The sequence below is a fragment of the Coptis chinensis genome, unplaced genomic scaffold (genome assembly GCF_015680905.1).
Source record: "Coptis chinensis isolate HL-2020 unplaced genomic scaffold, ASM1568090v1 utg167_pilon_pilon, whole genome shotgun sequence".
Taxonomy (NCBI): Eukaryota; Viridiplantae; Streptophyta; class Magnoliopsida; order Ranunculales; family Ranunculaceae; genus Coptis; species Coptis chinensis.
In genome coordinates this window covers 178,029-197,916 of record NW_028238110.1, presented here as the reverse complement: position 1 = coordinate 197,916, position 19,888 = coordinate 178,029, and the positions used below count along the sequence as shown (strand labels likewise).

General features: G+C 36.6%; 1 long non-coding RNA gene and 2 pseudogenes across 3 annotated transcripts; 1 reads left to right on the top strand and 2 right to left on the bottom strand.

Annotated features, from left to right (window-relative positions):
• Positions 1-36: 36 nt before the first annotated feature.
• LOC147473896 (protein CHAPERONE-LIKE PROTEIN OF POR1, chloroplastic-like) lies at positions 37-19,770 on the bottom strand (annotated as a pseudogene). Its single transcript, XR_015210247.1, has 6 exons — positions 19,052-19,770; positions 18,900-18,930; positions 18,644-18,783; positions 1,257-1,640; positions 545-621; positions 37-439 (listed from the first exon to the last, which is right to left on the bottom strand). The product of XR_015210247.1 is annotated as a protein CHAPERONE-LIKE PROTEIN OF POR1, chloroplastic-like (transcript).
• LOC147473898 (DNA-directed RNA polymerases II, IV and V subunit 3-like) lies at positions 4,252-11,033 on the bottom strand (annotated as a pseudogene). Its single transcript, XR_015210246.1, has 7 exons — positions 10,878-11,033; positions 10,195-10,623; positions 9,892-10,129; positions 7,440-9,097; positions 4,885-7,343; positions 4,726-4,797; positions 4,252-4,626 (listed from the first exon to the last, which is right to left on the bottom strand). The product of XR_015210246.1 is annotated as a DNA-directed RNA polymerases II, IV and V subunit 3-like (transcript).
• LOC147473897 (uncharacterized) lies at positions 11,786-14,932 on the top strand. Its single transcript, XR_015210253.1, has 4 exons — positions 11,786-11,949; positions 13,994-14,121; positions 14,547-14,653; positions 14,730-14,932. It is a non-coding gene; the product is annotated as an uncharacterized LOC147473897 (long non-coding RNA).
• Positions 19,771-19,888: the final 118 nt, after the last annotated feature.

Here is a 19,888-nt window from a genome sequence, read left to right as displayed (position 1 = left end):
AAATCCTACAAAAAAACTTACACAGCAAGGAGCAAATTTGGAAGGAACTTTTGACCTTTTAAACACAAAATTTATCAAAACCAGACCGTTGGACAATTATTCACGGACGCTTATAGACAATTTATAATAGATATATGCATACTTAAAATGCACCTCATTAGTCACCAAGCAATGTGGTTTCTACACCGTGCCTTGCCTTGTCCCCGCCGCGCCCCCCTAACAGTTACATTGAGAAAATATGACCAATGATTCTTGTTTGTGTATAAACCCACATACATAAAAGTGAATCCAATCACTTCACTTGAGGAAGGTACACGAAAGAAATAAGAACACATAGGCTACCAGCGACGTAAGGAGCTCAAGTGTCCAAGTTGGTTGCAACAGTACCGATGGAACTAGGAACGAACCGCATATCCAGCCAACGACTAGTGCTCCAAATCTGTCATCAAGTCGATACATAAAACACATAAACATAAGTTTTCCATATGGTTTCGTACTTATTTTGGTAGTTCACTACTTGATTGATCTTCTAATAAAGACATACCCAAGAATGGATGCTCTAGCTAGACTCTTGGTCTTGTCATTTAGGAAGTAAATACACGCTGCCAACGAGATTGCCACCTGCACAAGTAACCCAGCAATTTATACAGAAGCCTAGTTAGTGACAAACACAAGCAAAAATGTCTCAATTTCAACCAAGGCTCTCAGTGCTTAAAATGAAAAGCCAGGACAGGTTGTTAACGAAAGTACAATAGTAATATCTCCTAGAACAATGAGAGATCTATGTACCATTACATTACATGTGAGGCAACGGCTCAACAGAAAAAACAAAATCAAGAGTCCTGTATTTCTTTCAATTTGAAATATTTTATCGGTACCAACCGTTTGCAATAAGAAAGCCAGGAAGATAAAGTAAACAATCTGTCCAATTTGTTTCCATTTAACTGTACAACGTGCAAACGATGTACTCAAGACTAGATGATTTTCTAGACAGGGTCCTTTTGGAGTTTGGCACTTAAGTTCGATGATAATAGAAGCCCTTGTGTGGAACATAGTAATAGTAATTTCGAATATAATAGGATGGAAATCAGTTGAATGCAACGATAATTAGAAAAAACCACTTTTTCAAGTACATCTTGGATAAATGTTTTTTAAGAATATTCAACTCCGAGCTAAACTACGGCAGGTGTGCAATTTATGTTAATTTGTCTATAATTCAACTCAAACACTCGAGAATATAAAAAAAATCAACAAACCTGAAATGCAGGCCCACCATCAGCAGAATTCATGATACTCCAGCCTCCCATGAATGCAAAGAGAAACAACCTTCTCAATGATTATTACAGGTGGTGGAAGTTCTACAAAATCAAGTAAGGTTTTCATCCAAGATGGGGACACCTCTACTCTCTTTTTCAACCTAGTTTTCAAGTTGAACTTTGTTTTCTTCCGTTCTTTGTAGCTGTTCATTAAAATTTTCTCGAAAGCACCTTCAATAGACTCTTCACTTCTTTCATGTCCCGCATATTGTTGCAAAAGAAAATTGCGTGAACTCCAGATTTCATCTTCAGAAGCATCTTTGCTTATCCCAAGACGCTTCTTTGGATCCCACACTTTCGTCTGTGGAAATTTTGGAAGGTTCCCTGCAGAGAAGACCCAAAAAGATAAAAGGCATAGATCTAGGAGAATATTAAAACTATGTGTTTGTGCGTGTGAGTAGTATAGCTGGAAACAAAGCAACTTCAAGCCTTCACAAACAGTAAGGAAGATCAAAGACAATTGCTCAAAATGATATTACTATACGTCTATACATAGTACAGTAAAGCCATCTGCGTGATAACGTAAAAGTGGTTCTGGGAAAGAAAGTGTGTTGTCTGCATGGCATGATGATTGATGAGTTATACAGGACACACTATCAAATGAATAGTTCTGCGATATAAATTTGAAATATTCTAGAGTCTAGACGCCAAAGCAGCAATAGTGCGGTTAGCCATCAAAACTTGGGTTTGCATTATGAATGCTTCCTACCACAGGAAAAAAGAAGAATAAATAGTCCTTCTAAATTGTGTCGTTACGATAGTAGTGGGAAAAAAAGAATATTGAGTAAGAAATGACCAACATTTCCAGCATCGGTAGATGAGATTATAGTAATCACCAAGATTTGTCAAACACTACGGAGTTAATCAAAGTAGGCTGTGTTTGAAATCCAATTCTATCATGAAAATTATCCAGCTGCTCGTCTTATATTTCCTGTGTTTAGTTTGCTTCCCATGCGCACAAATACTTAATCATCTATAAATTCAACTTGTCTTTCAAGTGCAGTAAAACTTTCCATGGGCATGTAACTTTCCTACACTGAGACAAGAAATAATTTATTCATCCCGCGTTAAATGCAATGGGTCCTTACCAAATCAAGGGGCTGGTGTTTCGTCTCGGCTAAATGAAAGTGCAACAGTGACCCCAAAGCACATGAATCACTACTTAAATGATAGCTAACTAAATGGAAAACAAATTACAACAGTATTTAACCTCAATTACTTACTCTCAAAAGGCGAAGAAGACGCAATATCCATTGCGCAACGAAGAGGAGCCGTTCTTCTGAAAGCCACATTATTAAACTGTATCCTATTCTTCAAATCTCTACACAAATCATTAATACAACTAAACAATTAACTCAACAACAAAATCATAATAATAATAATAATCATAATAATAAAATATAAACTTCTTACAATTGTTTCCCGAGTGGAGCGAAAAATGGGTTTGTGAGGAAAAGAGTTCAAAGTGTTGTCGTTGCCATTTTATTACCCTGGCTCCTCCCTAGTTTGGGTAGGGGTGTCCACGGTTCGGTTCGGTCCGGTTTTTGGTGAAGAACCGTCAACAAACCGATGGATAACAAAAACCTGGTGCAGACCGAACAGTAAATTCGGTTCGGTTTAAAAATACTTATTTACCAACGTAAGGCCTGATTTGCACCAAGCCCAATATTTGGTTAAGACTTGTGATGTAAACATTCTAAACTTGTTCTATAGGCCTGAGAACAAGTTCAGAAGTGGCTTGCTTTTGTTGAGGATGAGTTGAGCACCATCAGTCCAGTACCATGCTCACAAAATTCAAGCAGTTCTGAAAATTCTAGCCTGTTATATCTCAACGTGATGAACTTCAGTTTTTTCTTTTTTCATAGTGATTATGTCCATATATACTGATGAAATCAACTACGCATTCCATCTTTTGACTCTGAACAAGAGAGAGAGATGAGGACCATTTTGCTGTTCAACAATAATACGGACTCCTTCAAAGCTTGGTATGTAGCAGACTAGCGGTTCAACAAATATATATAGACACAATTTAAATTCTAGTACAAACACAAATATACATGAGTGGCAAGAAGCATGAAAGTTATTTACAACCTTCAAACACAAAGTACAACATCGAAAAAAGCCACCTTACTACCAAGCCAACACACGGAACATCTATCTGTTTTCCCACTCTAGAGGTACCGGGAGAATTATCTCAAGTTCAAAATAGGCCATGGACCTGGAGCGGGCAGCAAAGGCCGAATCATAGGGACATTCCTCACAACCGAAAAAGCTTCATTTAGACGTGTTGAACGGTTCATTAATTGAGACACCTTCTGCAAAATCACAGTAAAAAATAAAGCAGTAACCAACTTGGAAAAGAAATAGGACATTTCTTAAAAGAAAAGTGTGAAACCCCAAATTGGATTGCATGATTGGGTCACCTGCAGGATGTGGATGAGCAAGTAAACCAGTTCAATAGAATCCATACTGAAACTAATATAGGGGCGAAAATGTTTATCTTCAATTTAACAGAAAAGTGAATGACAATATGCAAAATACAGTTTGTAGGATCACAAGCTCCAAAATGATAACACCCCACCCATCCCTCCCCCCCCCCCCTCAACAACTTCCTGCTGTTGTTTGACTTGTAGATAAAGAGGAGTAAATGGGTGAAAGGAAGAAAGCGAACTAGTCACAAATATGTTTTAGGACATGGGATTTAAAAAAAATCTGAAACAGCTATTACCCTTAATGAATATACTCCCAATCACAATAACGAACCTGTCACACTCATCCTTCTATGAAAACCCAAAAACAAAAGAAGTTGTAAAGGTGTCAAAGCAAGATGAACTTCCGTATCAGAAGAAATATGTTCCATCCTCTTTTCAGGTGAATGCAATACACAAGTCTGCTGTGTCGAAATCACATGACCTAATTGTACAATCCTCAAGCATTGCAATAACATGTCCACTTATAAGAGCTATAGTGCTATACAAGGCAACATGTAGCAGAGTCAAAGAAACATACAAAAGAAGTCTAATTAAACTATTACATATGATCCCCCAGTCACCCAAAAGTAGTAGATGAGCAAAAAAAACATGCAAAAGAAAGTCTAAACTATTACATATGATCCCCCAATCATGGTCCCAAAAACTGTCAAACTGTTATATCTTCACATATTCACTGTAGTAAATCAGCAACCATCCCAACAATGACTCCAAAAACTGCCATATTGGGAAATCTTTGCATTTTTGCACCAGTAAGTTAGCAACAAGCTTCAAAGGTGATCCAAAATCTGCTGCATCCTTAGTTCTACACCAAATAATCACTTTCAAACAATTAAATAACCATAATCAGTGACCAAAGCAAATTCCAATTATACACAAATGCAAACAAGTTATAAAAAACTTCAGAGAGTTTTATTTACCAAAAGTCAAAAGAGACAACTCAAACCCTCAATCAGACCTACTCTCTGACGAAATCACCGCTTCGAACAGTTCTACAGAGACGATCGAAATAAGAATAAAACAGTCATATAACTAATAGTTAGGAGTGCAAAAAACTATTTATTTTCACAGAATATTACCTGAATCAATTGCGTCATATTGCTCTATTTCTCGCATTACTGTTTGAAGATCAATTGGCTTCGCACTAGTCCGCAACCAATTTTGAGTGCAAATGAGGGCTTCAACTGTGTTAGGCGCAAAGAGCTATGAAATGGGTCAATTATACGGCCTCCTGTGCTAAAAGCCGACTCCGACGCAACGGAAGTCACTGGAATGGCCATCAAATCACTAGCCAGAGAAAGGATGGGATACTTGGAGACATTAGCTTTCCACCAACCCAAGATATCAAACAATTCCTCTATATATTTTGTTCTTCAAGAGTCGACGTCAAATACTTGTCAACCTCAGACATACTCCCTAAACTTCCCTACATGTTATGCATCATCCATTTCATCACCAGATCACTACACACAATAGGTTCACTTTCATGTTGTGGTGCTGCGCTTGAGCCCTTTCCATTGCTAACATACTATCCATGCAAACGTACTAGTGTGTTCTTCACCTTCTTTTTAATTGAGTCAACAGTGGTTGTTCCATACAACCCCGTCATACTGAAACTCACATATTTCAATTTGAAGCGAGGATCAAGAACCAATAAAACCAACAGTAGCGGATTGATCTTTTCGGAGCTCCAATACTTGTCAAATTTTGCAACCATCCTCAAACCCATATCATATAAGGATAAATCAACCGAATCACATAAATCTTTCAAACTTGTCCTCACAATGATAAACTCATTAAACAAAAGATCATAAGTGACATAGTTAGAACCATAAATTTTGTTTGTTGTTTCAAAATAAACTTGAAGAAATTGAACAAACAATCTAGCTCTCTTCCAATCCCTAACATCCGGAGGCCCAATGTTACACTTAGTGGTTGGAGTTCTCGTGCTTTCTTCATCCTCAAGATCATCTTCATTCTCAATCTCTATTGGTACGAAGTAATTCCTATATCCAACATCTTCATCCTCTAGCCTATCAAATGCTTTCTCAAACTTTTCCCCCGCATCCAACATCTCATATGTCGAGTTCCACCTTGTTGCCACATCTAAGCATACATTTTTCTCACACACAATTTTTTCATCTTTCACACACTTCTTCCAAGTGGTCCATCAAGATGGAGATGATCTCACATATCTTATTGCATTCCTTATCTTAACAATTGATTCCTCAAATTTTTTCAAGCCATCACGAACAATAAGATTTAAAATGTGAGCCGAACATCTAACTTGTAAAAATTCATGCTCTACGACTATATTTTTCCAATGACTAGTCTTTTTCTTCAACCAATCAATGGCTACGTTGTTCGAGCTTGCATTATCACATGTAACAGTCAAAACACTATCAATACCCCACTCTAGCAAGCACTTCTCCACCATCCTCCCAATGGTCTCACCTTTATGGTTTGGAACTGCACAAAAGCAATATGAAACTACACTCGAAACTCTGCAACTTCTATTAAGACAAATAAAGCAGATTCCGACATTCCGCCATAGCAAATTCAGAGAAGTCGACTAAACACAGAACATGAACTGGAAAATCCTAGTTAACGTACCTGTACTAAAACAGTTGTATCTTTTCCTACATTTATTGGATTGAAACAAATCCAATTGGGTATTAAAGCTGAGTAAGAACTCTACAACTTCTATTTGAACCTCAAAACCTGGTTCCTACTCATAAATCCACACAAGTCAGCGCAACAAACCGCATAATGAATAACCAACAAAAATACAAACCAAGTTTCTAAATCTGCAGGTTTTCCTGTTCTTATTCCCAGCAAATCCAAACAAAAGCATCATCATATTGGATTGAAACAAATCCAAACAAAACCATTACTTTTTTTAATAGTAGTTTCTATTTTGCTGAAGGAAAGAAGATAGCTAGTATGCCCTCAACCTATATACCTTCATTTACTTATTGCAACCTTAGAATTTTATAAATCAAGCTGCTAAAGGGAAACTTAATACAAATTGTCAAGTTTCTTTTCATGTAAGTAGTGTCTTAATATAAAAACCGTAGCTGTTTTAGAAGGAAAAATCAATATATAATGTCTAGCCATAAAAAATTATTAGTTCCATTGCAAAGCTAATTAACCTTGCCGCAAGGGAAGAATGGTGATGAAAATTAAACAACAACATTGATTCTCTTCCTCTTCTTCTCGTACATGTGTGCATCTCCCACGTCCAGTGCCAATATGGTTTCAGGTACATTTTCTTTGTATTAATGCTCTTTAGTTAGTACTTAAGGTCGTCAGGGTGTTGCGTCCAATCAAAGAAAAGTAGTACTTGGTTATTTTCAGTTAATATATAGATTCACACAACGCAAGAAAATATATACATTCGAACATATCATCCAACCATTAATCATCTTAAAGTCGAAATCAAACAATCGAAATAAACAAGTTAACATCATCTTATCATCCAATCGATGATAACTCACCTTGATTAGAATGAACAAAGAGACGAACGAAATCCCAAAATCTGGTTTCAAATACAAAATCCAAGTTAACTCGTTGAAATAGAAAAAAAATAAACTGAAAAACTGAATGGGTTAGTTGAATGGGTCAAAGTGCTCACTTGCGGGGTTGAGAGAGAAAGAGAGAGAGAGCTCGCACTTGCTGTGCTTGAAAGAGAGAGGGGAAGAAAGCAAAGGATTTGCCACATTAGGGTGGAAGTGGATCGATTTTCATCTGGCAAAATATATCCACCCCCAGCTTGGATATATTTTTCCGCAAGTGGGAAAACTGGGCCACGTGCTTCATTTGCCGGCAAATCACAAAAGAGTTTGCAAGGTCCTAAAATGCTACCAACCAGTGGCAAATGGGTTTTTAAGTAGAAAAATATTGGTTTGCCAGCGGGAAAATGAGTTATCAAACAGGCCCTAAATTAAATCCAATAGTTCCACATTCACTGAACTTTAGAGAAAACTTAATTTCTATAGTGGTATAAAAAGGAACGTCATTCTTGTAAAGGATATCTGATAACGCGGCCATAATGGGGAGTCCAGCAAAAAAACTCATAATCTACTCAAAACTAACGTTGGCTCAACTAGTTTTTTTTAGTAACTCCACCAATCCACTCGCAGAACTCAACAGCTACTTCTAAGAAATTATTTGAACTCTAGGTTGCAGAACACAATCATCAAGATGAAAATATCCCCCCACCCTAAGAATCCACAAGGCCCTCACCAAAAAAAATAACTACACAAGACCATTACCATAAATACTTACACAATACCCTTGAGTAAAAAATTAAGAAAGCTAGGGCCGCCAACGAAAGGTAGAGCAACCAGCATTTCCAGAAGCTTAATGTTATTATTAGAAGCCCATAACCAAATGGAAATTCAGGTTATCTAAATCGGGGATGTATAGCCAAAGTATTAAAATAAAAATGTTTTGGCAAAAAGGGGTGCTTATTTATGTTCTTTCTAAACCTTAATTTGGAGCATCCATATCAAATGAACAAATAAGAGTGCAGTCACATGTGACAAGCCTGAATAATGATGATATACAAATTTTAACAACAAGATGTAAATGAACTCCAAAATAAAATGGAACTAATGTAACAAAAAAGAGGACACCTAATATTTAAGGAAGACTATAAAGAAAATGGGGAAAGGCAAATAAGAGGGGTTAGGCAATAGGGAAAATGAAAAAGAAGACCGAAATCCTGAACAGTTTAACTACAAAATATAACAGAAGTTTACACAGGCAGAATACATGTGCAGGAGCGCATTCATCCAAAAGATAACTACTCATTTTGAGCCCAAGCACCGTGTCAGAATAGTTAGGAGTAACAACATCTACATTCAGTAGTTCAAGCCTAGAACTGAAACTTAGGACATGGAGTGCGTTAGTGGCTAATGTAGCAAGCATATCAAATGGTTGTATTGCCTAACAACAAAATTCCCAAAAATAGAAAACATGCCTCCATATGTGTGTGAATCCAATCACGCCAACTGATTATCCTCCCCGCATATGTGATCCCAGTTCACCGAACTAATCATCAGCTTCCACAGTATCATCGGACAAGCAAACTGCATCTAACTTTTGCTTCAGGACGTCTATTGCATTGATCACCAGCTGAGAAGCTTTGATAGCACCAGTAGATTCAACAGTGAAGATAAAGCTGTCCTCTTTGGCTTCTATCTCCACAAGACCTGGTTTCCCCATTGCTTCTGCTTTCTTAATGACTTCTTCATCATATGTATACGCCTCAGCATCAACCACCATGACCTGAAAACAAATATTAGAGCCCTCTACTATGACACCAAAGAATAGGAAGTAAACACTACTGCAACACGAAAAACAAGTGATAGTTAGAGCACGGCACGGCACGGCATGGCACATAAACATATATACATATTGATTCAAGTGAACCAGCTTGTATATTATTTCATCTGGTTGTTTTACACAATGCACACAACTTCACTGCATCTCTCCATAAGAAAAAGCTTTCATTATTTCTCCACTAGTAAAATTTTGAGCATTTTCAGCTGATAGCCGTGTTAAAGCCTGGAAACCATTGAAGTTCAGAAGTACCTCCATAGACAATTGTTAAGTTTTCTTATGCACACAGGAAAGTACACATTCAAACAAGACATGCCTCTGGTAGAACGGAAAGTGAACAGGTCCATGTGCCAAATCCCATATGGCTAGTTAATGGATAAGATGTTTGATGACCATACTAGGCACTAAGACCGTATAATGCACTAAGAGCACCGTGATGTATCACATAGCAAAGAGAAATAAACCAACCTTATAATTAGTACTAAGGATTTGTGAGCCTAAGTGCCCATCTATCACCATTCTCTTACAGATTATTCATCGTTCATTTCATATCAGACATGAACGCTGACACAGACATAAAAAAAAAAACTTTTAAGCACAGCAACAATTGGATGAACCATTTGCATGCACCTATTTGTCACATGAATGAGAAATTTAATAATTCCTAAGTATATAACAAACAGAAATGCATAAGAAAAAGGAAATACAATAATCCAAAGTCGTTAAATTTGAAGGCAAACCTGGTGGGTATTAGGATCAATACCAAAGACTTTGGTAGGACTACTCTCAATCCAGACATTCTTCTCTTCAAGAGATAAACTTTCCATTAATTCTTCATTGATACGGATTTCCAGTTCATACATGAAAGTGACAGTTGCAGCAGGTGACCACTTGGCATGGTCTTTCCCAATCCCTTTCCTTGCTATTGCTCAAAGTCTCAACTCTTGTCCACGTCTCAACTTCACAATAATAATCCCCCTAGAAACAAACTGTAATAATAATAACTAGCCAGGACAAAAGAGTAAAAACAGTAGATAAAATACCTATTTTCAGAAGCATCGTAACCAGAGGAGCTGGAACGAGTGGCGACAACAGTAGGGTCAGTACTTTGAAGATCAGCACTGGTAACATCTTGAGTCTGATCTTGATCACATCTTACAGAGAGTTGAAACTCGACAGAACAGTACTCACACTGTCCGTCCCCATCACAAGCATCACAGTCACGTGAGAAACGCATGTCCATTGCACGGTCACTAGTTAATGGGATCAGACCCAGACGGTGTGACAGTTGAGTTCACTTCGATTTCGACTAGGTCGATTGCGATTGTCGGGACTTCCGCTAACATTACGCTACGGAGAGCGTTTGTCATGGACGCGTCTGTTTTGCGGAGTTCGAATTTCAGGTAGTCGTCTTTCATTTCTCGGATTTTTATCTTTGGGAAACGTTGGTTTTTTGCTCCTTCCATCTCTCTCTGAAAACACCCTAATTAAACATTTAAACCAACAAACAAACAAAAAAAATCCCTAATTACTTAAATCGTGTAGCACCCAATCTTATAATTAGCATTAAGTAAAATTAAACCAAAATAAAATATTATCAGGCAAGAGTGGTTTCAATTTGAAGGAGAAAATAAACCTTAAATTAATGTACTACTCCAAAACAAAATTATAAAACACGAGTTACTATAAAATTAGATATATAGATTAAAAAGGCAGGAAAGCTTACGGGGAATAAAAGAGGAGATATGGAAGAGCAGAAGGCTAGGTCGGTTTTTATTTGGGTTGGTCTGCAATTGCTTTGGTGGTCGTCGTTGATTTGAAGGTTAAATTTCTGTCCGGGTCGGTTCTATATTTGCAACTTGGGTAAGCCCAAAGCTTATCCTAATTGTGTTCGTATTTATTAGTGTAGTTAAGGCCTTAATGGCATCTCCAATGGCGGTGTAAACGTATAGAGTGGAAATTTTACACCCCAGATGTCAAAAAACTCTTTCCAATGGGAGTTTGTAATAGAGTTTACTAGTGTATTAGGCCTTGATGGCATCTCCAGGGGGTGTAAACGGGAAATGGAAATTTTACACCCCTATCAAAAAAACTAATTTGTAAAAGTTGATAGAGAGAGTGGGAAATTCCTCCTCTCGCTATCAGCTAATTAAAAGTCCGAGCGACACTCGAACAAACGTCTGAGTAAAAAAACTTTCGGACTGTCACTTTAAGTAACGTCCCTTTCTAATTCTAAAGTAATTTTTTAACTCGGACGTCACTTTAAGTGACGTTCGAGTTTAAAATCTAACTTTTTTTTACACTTCTCCATTGGGGAGTATAGAGTGTGGATATTTATAGACTATACAATAGTATACAACTAAAGGTGTAAAATCCTAATAGCATCTACGTGGAGCCTAGGTGGAAGTGTAATTTTACACCCCCCATTGGAGATGCCCTTATGGGGAAATAAAAGTTCATTCAATGCACAAGTGTTTAAGAATACCAGTAGTTTCAGTTTCAGTTTATTGTTGTGTTATGTCATAAGTATTGCATCTTACTTTGAGCAATCGTGATATTTTAAACTGGTAGTTGACGGGAAAAATTATAATTCTTATGAGCCATGGATCAAGATATCTTGAACTTAAACTCTTTATTTTCCTTGTAGCCATCCATTCACACTTGAAAATCAAGCGAGTCCACAGAGGATGCAACACTGACTGATGTCTTGAGGTCCTTTTCAAGTGAAACAAGCACCAAAGCCATTATCAAAAATATCAGCAGACGTAGCCCAACTACTTCTAGCACATGCTTTTCAGGTAATAAGTTGTTGCTTCTTTAGTCCTTTAGCTAAGTTGACTCTACATGTTCTTCAATATATTAACTGTACAAAGCTAATACCTAATATCTTTAACTTGGATTACATGGTGATAAAATTGTTGTCGGGTGGTATGATAGGGTACTGGTGCTGTTAACTTGGATGGCCTTTGGGGTTCTTTGTATTTATTGTATTGTACTATATTTATTGTTCTTTTTGCTTACCTTTTATGCGTGGGGTGGTGTGGTCTTCCCTGGTGGGATGAATGTATTAAGAGTTTAGGTGGGGTTTTGGTCTTGTTTAATTAGCTGCTGGCCAACTACTTAAGCATTAATGTAATATTTTTTTGTTTATTCTAATGAATTAACTTTAGAGAACAAACGACTAGAACCCGTATACTTACTAAAAATGGTGAACTAGTGTTACCTCCCTCCCCCTAAATGAGCCAATTAGGATTTCCCCCCATTAGATTGGAAATTAGGGTCTTCTCCTAAACACACGGTCAACTTGATTTGATTGTTAACTTTCAAGTCAAACAACTAAAACAACATAAATGCTCTCATTATTTTCAAAAAAAATGTTCAATTTTAATTAGGTGGGGGCATTTGTGTCATTTTCAGTTGTTTGATTTGAAAGTTAACAGTCAAACCAAGTTTACCGTGTATTTAGGGGGGAGATCCTAATTTCCCATCTAGTGGGGGGAAATCCTAATTGGCTCATTTAGTAGGGGGTAGGGCAGGGAATCGAGTCGGGTTTGACTCGAATCCGAATAGTTTGGGTTTGGGTCGATTTTTATATCTGTTTACTTATTCGGGTTGGGTTTGGGTTCGGATCTATCGAATTCGGGTTCGTATATATTTTTTGTGTTTTTTTTGAATTTTTAGTGCTATCCGATCGGGTTAGTCGGATTTGGTCGGGTTCGGATATTATGAAACTATTCGGATTCGGATATAGCCATATCCGACCCGAACCCGACTCGATCCGATCCCTGCCCTAATAGGGGGTAATACTAGTTAAGATGTGTATATCTAATACCGGAATGAAAGTACCGATTTGCTCTTTTTAGCTTCCCAGTCCATGATCTTGTAAGTTTACCATCAGTCAACGTTTTGACGTGGCTAAGCCATGGCCCAAAATATCGCCGAGATATCCGATATATCTCGGTAAATTGGTACACCGATATCGATATTTATGACATATATCCACCGAATATTGAATCCCTTTTTTTCCGAGATATATCGGAATTTCCGATATGAAAGTTTATATCGCCGATATAATCGATATTTCCGAGATAATTGATATATATTAGTTGACTTTTTGACCAATTGTTAATAATTTAATATTGAAATTTCCGAAATATCCGAAATATCCGAGATATATCAACGAGATATCCGAGATATATCGGTGATATATCCGATATTTTAGAAACTTTGGACTGGTCACCAAAAAAACCGAGATATCCGATATATCTCGGTTTTTGGATACACCGATATATTAACCGATATCGAAATTTTGGGCCTTGGGCCAAGCAACCAAACCATGCTGAGCCAGATCAAGCAACCTATAACTTAACACGTGCTGTACAGGTTGATGGCTATGACTTCCATAAAATTGTTGCTTTGGGATGGAATGGAATGGCTCAAAATAATTCTTGTCAACACTTTGTTATGATGCTGCTCAAGAGAAACAAGAAAAATGTAAAGATGTCTTGACTATCATGTTCTGTATAGTAGCAAACTGAATACTTCAAAACGGTTCCATAGAGTTAAATTCTTCAATTCTTTTGTGTAGATTAGATATCCTCTCTGTATCAGCTGTATTGCCGTGTCATATAACTTAGATAACATGGTTTATTTGTCATTGGCAAGCAATTAGACAATTGCTCTTTTAGTGGTGATAGACATACTTACAAGTATTTTAAATCTACTCCTCAGTTTTTATACTTACAAATAGATTTAGCCTTTTATATTAGGTAATTGATCAACTTTCTTTTTATTCTTTACTCGTATTTGTTCAACATCCTTGTTGCTACTATTCTCTGTTAGGCCTATTTAAAGCTACAACATCATATTGAGCGCGTAGCTGATTCATTTGAAAATGTTAGAGGCAGCTCTGTTCTCCAAACTTGCAAAGATATAATTGCCGCTTTTGATAATCTTCGAAAAGTAGATAAGTAAGTCTAACGAATAGTTTCATGTTCTAATTATTGTACACTTAAATTGGTTGTATAGTCTTTGATTTTTACATTTTCTTACCTAGCTTTGTCATTTTGTAACAAATTGTTCAAATGATGGTATCAGTCTCTTCTACTATAAAACCAGGGCAAAGCTTAAGAGCAGCCAGGTTATCTTTAGTACCTTTATTTTTTATACAGATACATAATGCTTTGTTAAGTGGTCTATCAAGTAGAACTGGAAACCATGTCTTTCCAACTGAAACATAATCACTAATTTCATTTGGATCTTTTATTTCTTTTCCGTTTTTTTGTATTTTTGAAAATTGCACATATGGTTCTTAATAGAATTACAAACTTAATCTTACTACTTTTATAAAGTCAGTTATCTGCGCTGTTACCAATTTCATGTATTATTGCTGTAGGCATATGGAGCTAATGTGTCTAGGAAAAGAAGATATATTTACTGCAACTGCTATTGTCTCGATGAAATCATAAAGTGTTGAAAACCACCACTGGTTCTAAGTTATTCGTAAGGCAGCATCCTTAACCCATATTTAGTTTTATACTTTTATTCGCCTAAGCCTTAACCTTATCTTTGCCTGCAGATAATTTGTGCCAAATTTTGGAAGTATAGCACGGGGCCCTCAAGAACGTTGTATAATGCAATTAATGTTGTCTGGATTTGTAAAAAGAGCACTACCACTGTACATGCAGCTAGAAATCAACTATTAGTTGTATGTCAATATTTAGAAAAAAATTTGTCCTCTCGGGCTCCGCAACAGTAAAGCCTTTTGGATTTTTGTTGACATATTTTCTGTTATGTTAATATTGCAATTAGCTTCAATTCGCAAACCAGATTACCCACCTCCGCAACAGTAAAGCCTTTTGGATTTTTGTTGACATATTTTCTGTTATGTTAATATTGCAATTAGCTTCAATTCGCAAACCAGATTACCCACCACAAGCATTGTCGCAATAGACGCTACTAGAGAGCACTGGCCATGTACATTCAGCCACTAGCATAGTAGTATACCAAACTGAGAATATTTCGATCCTGTCCATTGTTTTAGGCAGAAGATTTTTCTCAGGCAAATTTCTGTTCCACCTTCTCCGATGACCAGGCAAATTTTTGTATTCTCACCTCTTTAGAAACTGTTTTTCCACTTCCACCGGAAGTTTCTCACAGAAAAATGGTCGCCCACGTTTTTTAAGACGAAACCCAGCGAAGTAACAAATTTAAAGTTGGTAGACATTGGCCGTTGATAAAATCAAACCATTTTCTGTATATATGTATTGCTAAACCAAACACAAGAATTATGCAGTTTCTCATTAAAATTGTCACACGATTGGTTCCAAGAGAAAAGCAAACTTGTATTTAAAATTACCACAGAAACTGCCATTTGCTGATTTCTTCTTAATACTGCAAACAATGCAGCGTATTAGGATCCTAGAATGACTAGGTTTTCAGACGGCCTTCTTTCAAGAGTGTACTTGGAACATATCCATTTCAGTTTTCATTCAAAATTCCGAATGTAGTTCAGACTTCGAAAGGACTTGTGGTAAAATTAGCATTTGCACTGTCTAAAAATACTGTGAAGTAGAAATTTCAGATTGCATATTTGCATGGGGCATGTTGCAATGAAAATCAACAAAATTACCATATGTATTCCGTGTATCATAAGCTCATTATCTAAATCCAAATATCTAATATGTTTTAAGTTGCTTGGTCGTGCTTGTCGCCTCATATTTGACTCTATAGTTCTGCTTATCAAGCCTTTGCTAAGGCAATGTTTGCATTTAAGTACTCACGGACACAGACACGAGGTAAATCAATGGTTATCATTAGTAGATCGGTTAAGTGTCAAATTAGTATGTCATTGTATCATTATTGGCTGCAGATTTGCAAAAGTTTTGAAAGGCAGAATGAACAGGAGCAGATCAAGGGTTAGGTAGGTCGTTACATGACATCCATTGCTGATATAGTAATATACCTACCAAAGGGATCAAATTCAGTTGGGCCTTAAGACTTTGTTGTCATTTTAAAACTGCAAAGACTTTTCCTCATTTGCATCCATTTCAGAAGGAACTTCGGCGGTGTAAACACCTGCCAAGCACCTCAATCACCCTCTGTTTAGTTCGAATTATAACAAGAAAAAACTTACAGATGATTTGCGAAGTAAACCAGCACAGGCTAAAAAAGCAGAAAAAGCAAAATATCTACTCGTCATCTTTTATACTTGACTTATCTTTGCTTTGTGTCAACGAAGCTTGACACTATCATTTTCCAACTTTCTATACCAATAACTAAGAAAGGTAATGAGCTAGAAACAACAAAGAGAGATGGAGAAGTAAAGATTAGGGGGAGTAAGAATAATTTACCGGAAAGTGTGAAAGAAAGGTTTGCAGCTTCCTTACTAGGAAAAACAATAACTAGGAGGTGTTGGTTAATTACAAATAAAAATAAAAAGTAAGTGCCTATGATCCAGTAAAAGGAAAAACCGCTCTAATATGATCCCCAATCCAAGTTGAAAATGTCAACTGAAATGAATCGACCTCATATTAATTACAAAGGGTATTACCAAATCATTGATTCAGATTGATAGATAAAATGGTGTAACAATCTCTTTCAAGCCAGACGTCATAACTCTGGTTCACAAACTGGTAAATCACTTTTGTTCCTGAACATGTTTGGGTTAAAATGGTTGAACGGTTGACAGATAGAGTACTAACCTTACAACCTCTAATTAATCAAATAACAAAGCCCTGACACTCACTTAGATGGTTGTGATGAATCAAGCTGCATTGTTACCGGGCCATCGTTAACCAAGTTAACCTTGAGCATCCACAATAAAATAAAATAAATTAGTCCGTTGTTACTCTCTGAACGGAAACTTATTTTATTATCTTTTTAGGTCCTTACCTTCATCATTGCCCCGAATACACCATCTGCAAGTAATGTAACACATAAATAAAGAGTTATAAACTATAATTTTGAAGCACCAAATAATAAAAATCAAGACCTGCCACTCGTTTCAATATGATTGGATATATAATGAGCAAATCAGAAAAGCACAGCAGAAACAAACTTGTATAATTAACAGTTAGGTTGCTTAACTTTTTCTTTTCTTTGGTTGATATTACGGTTGCTGAAGTAACTCAACACATGCATGTATAATTTGGTCTCAGAGTCCATTGGCCATAAGAGACCTAAAAGAAGTTTTAAATGTGCATGTTGATGATGAACTGTGTTTTACTATGTAGAGACACGAAATTTATCAAGTATAAACAAGCTAAAAATTGAGTTATGTTTGTTTGGATAAAAGTTGAGACACCAGGGAAAAATCAAAGAAGCATCTTGCAACAGAAAGTCCCTATCACCCTACCCTGAAGCCTCTTTCTTTCTTAAATAGGTCACCCCCCATCTTCCCTCCCCCACAGTAGCAGAAGACCTTCTCTGCACATTGTTTTATCACGCTTTGTGAGCTCAGGAATAAATGATGGCCGTCCTTGTCGGGACGGATGCTTTCCTTTCAACCATTCCCCTATATCACTCCTACAGCATATCTACATCTTGTCCGAATCACCAACTACACATCCTTTGGTTAAGTTGCACCGTTTAACCCTTGCACTCACTTCCACAACTAACCTTTTTTTTTTTTTTGATTGGTAAGCCTGTTTTAAATGAGATCAGTAACTCTTTGATGCTGGTGTGGTTCGAGCCCCAGACCTCTGGTATCATCACCTAAAGGTTTTACCGACTTTGCTAGTCAGCACCTGCCACAACTAACTTCTCTTGTCTTTTGTTCTTCTTTAATGACAAAGGAAGTCATCTTTAAGATTTACTGACCTTAGTCTCATCCCTTTTCTCCCTCTTATCCCAATAACCCTCCTACCCCCTCTTCACTTGGAATTATTTGTAACTACATGTGCTTCTGTGCTGGAATTATTTGTAGTTCCTAAGGAATGCATGTGAACCATTGTAACATGCAAATTCATCACAAAGACACTTGTTCTGAACTCCTCATTGAAATGTGATCAAGAAAGGTTAGTCTGAATATATAATACTAGAGACCATATTCAATTTAGTGGTACTAAAAGAACTTCATTCCTTTATTTAGAAACTGAGTATTCTGAAATCTGAATCGCTTCAGAAATGCAGTATGTCTGTTTTTACGAAGACAAGTTGGAAAAGAACACAACAACTACGGGGACATACACCCTTGAGAAATTATGCATGACTTGTTTCACTGTCAAACCCAAACAAAAATTTGGGTTGCTATCACAATAAAGCGATAAAACGAAGTTCAGTAAACTATATACATATTCAGGTCAAGTATCTTGATTCTAGAAATGAACCCACCTTCTATGGCTCTACTCAGACTAACATTTTATTTTTTACTCGGACTAACTCAGTAGAAAGATAAACAGTGAAAGTTTCAAAAACTACAGAGAAGTGAAAGACGTATGGAAACAAACATGAAGAACAGAATGCATGAACGACATTACTGATTGATCGTACCTTTTATCGAATCTGGATTATAGGATTGGCGGAACTTTTCAACTAATGACTCATAGAAAGGCTTTGCTTTCTGAGGCGGCATAGCAACATGAAAATCTGGCTTATTACCCTTCAGAACTCCAACAATGTGAACTGACTCACTGGAGAAACAAACACCACATTACCATTAGTCCATTATTAGTATCATTATTCAATTCATTTATTTATTAAAATTTTTGTACTCTCGAAAAAAAGGTGCACTAATCAATTGAATTACCCAATAAAACTCCATAATCTCTCTGCATAACCTGCAAAGTGAATAAGAAACTAAGAACTCATTGCAACATACAACCAATGGGTGGGTGCATTGAGTTTCTACCTATTCAATGATTACAAATAAATAAAATTAATACACACAGAGAGACTTACATTTTGATCCCATGCTTTGCCAGTCTTATCATTCGAGAACAACCTCATGTTCAATACTTTCCTACCTAAGAAACCTTTTTTCCAATCCTTAACCAGGGCGCATGGGGGAAAGTAAAACAAGTTAATTATTATTCTACCAATCCAAAAGGTGCCAATCTAGATACAGAACTTACTGTCAGGGCCAAGGAGGGAGAGAGTGAGAGAAAGAAGAAAGACTTACAATTACACTTCTTTGGGGTTTACCATGAGAAATGCAATCAACAGGTTATTGTTTACTATTCCATTGCCAATACACGGATGTCCCTCTAATTCAGAAGTTGTTGACTGTTGAGAAGATATAAGATTTTATTTTTTATAAGCACCTTGAACTCTCTACTCTTTTCATCATTCTGTTACTAACGTTGATCCAAATTTAAGTCCTTATATGAAATTTCTATAGGTAGGAAGCTGTTGTATAACTACTTTCGCAAAAATAAAAGTGTCGGTCCGTATAATAGACAGAAGGAAATACTAATTCAAATCACAGAGTCAACTGAAACGATCCATCGTACTTGTATTCTTTACTTGCCTAACCTATAAACTGATAATTAACTTAAGATAAGAGGAACTTTAAGAAGCAATCACTTAAAAAAGTTGCCCACTGTGATCCTCGTGTATAACGCTATTGAGGGACCTCTCACTATCATTATATGAATCTAGACAGACGATTTACAACAACAACAACAACAACAACAAGAATGATGAAGATGAGGATGAGAATGACAAAATTTTTTAAAATATTAAAAAATCCATTCAAGAGACAAGAATGATTTTTTTAAAACAACACCGTCTCTTGAA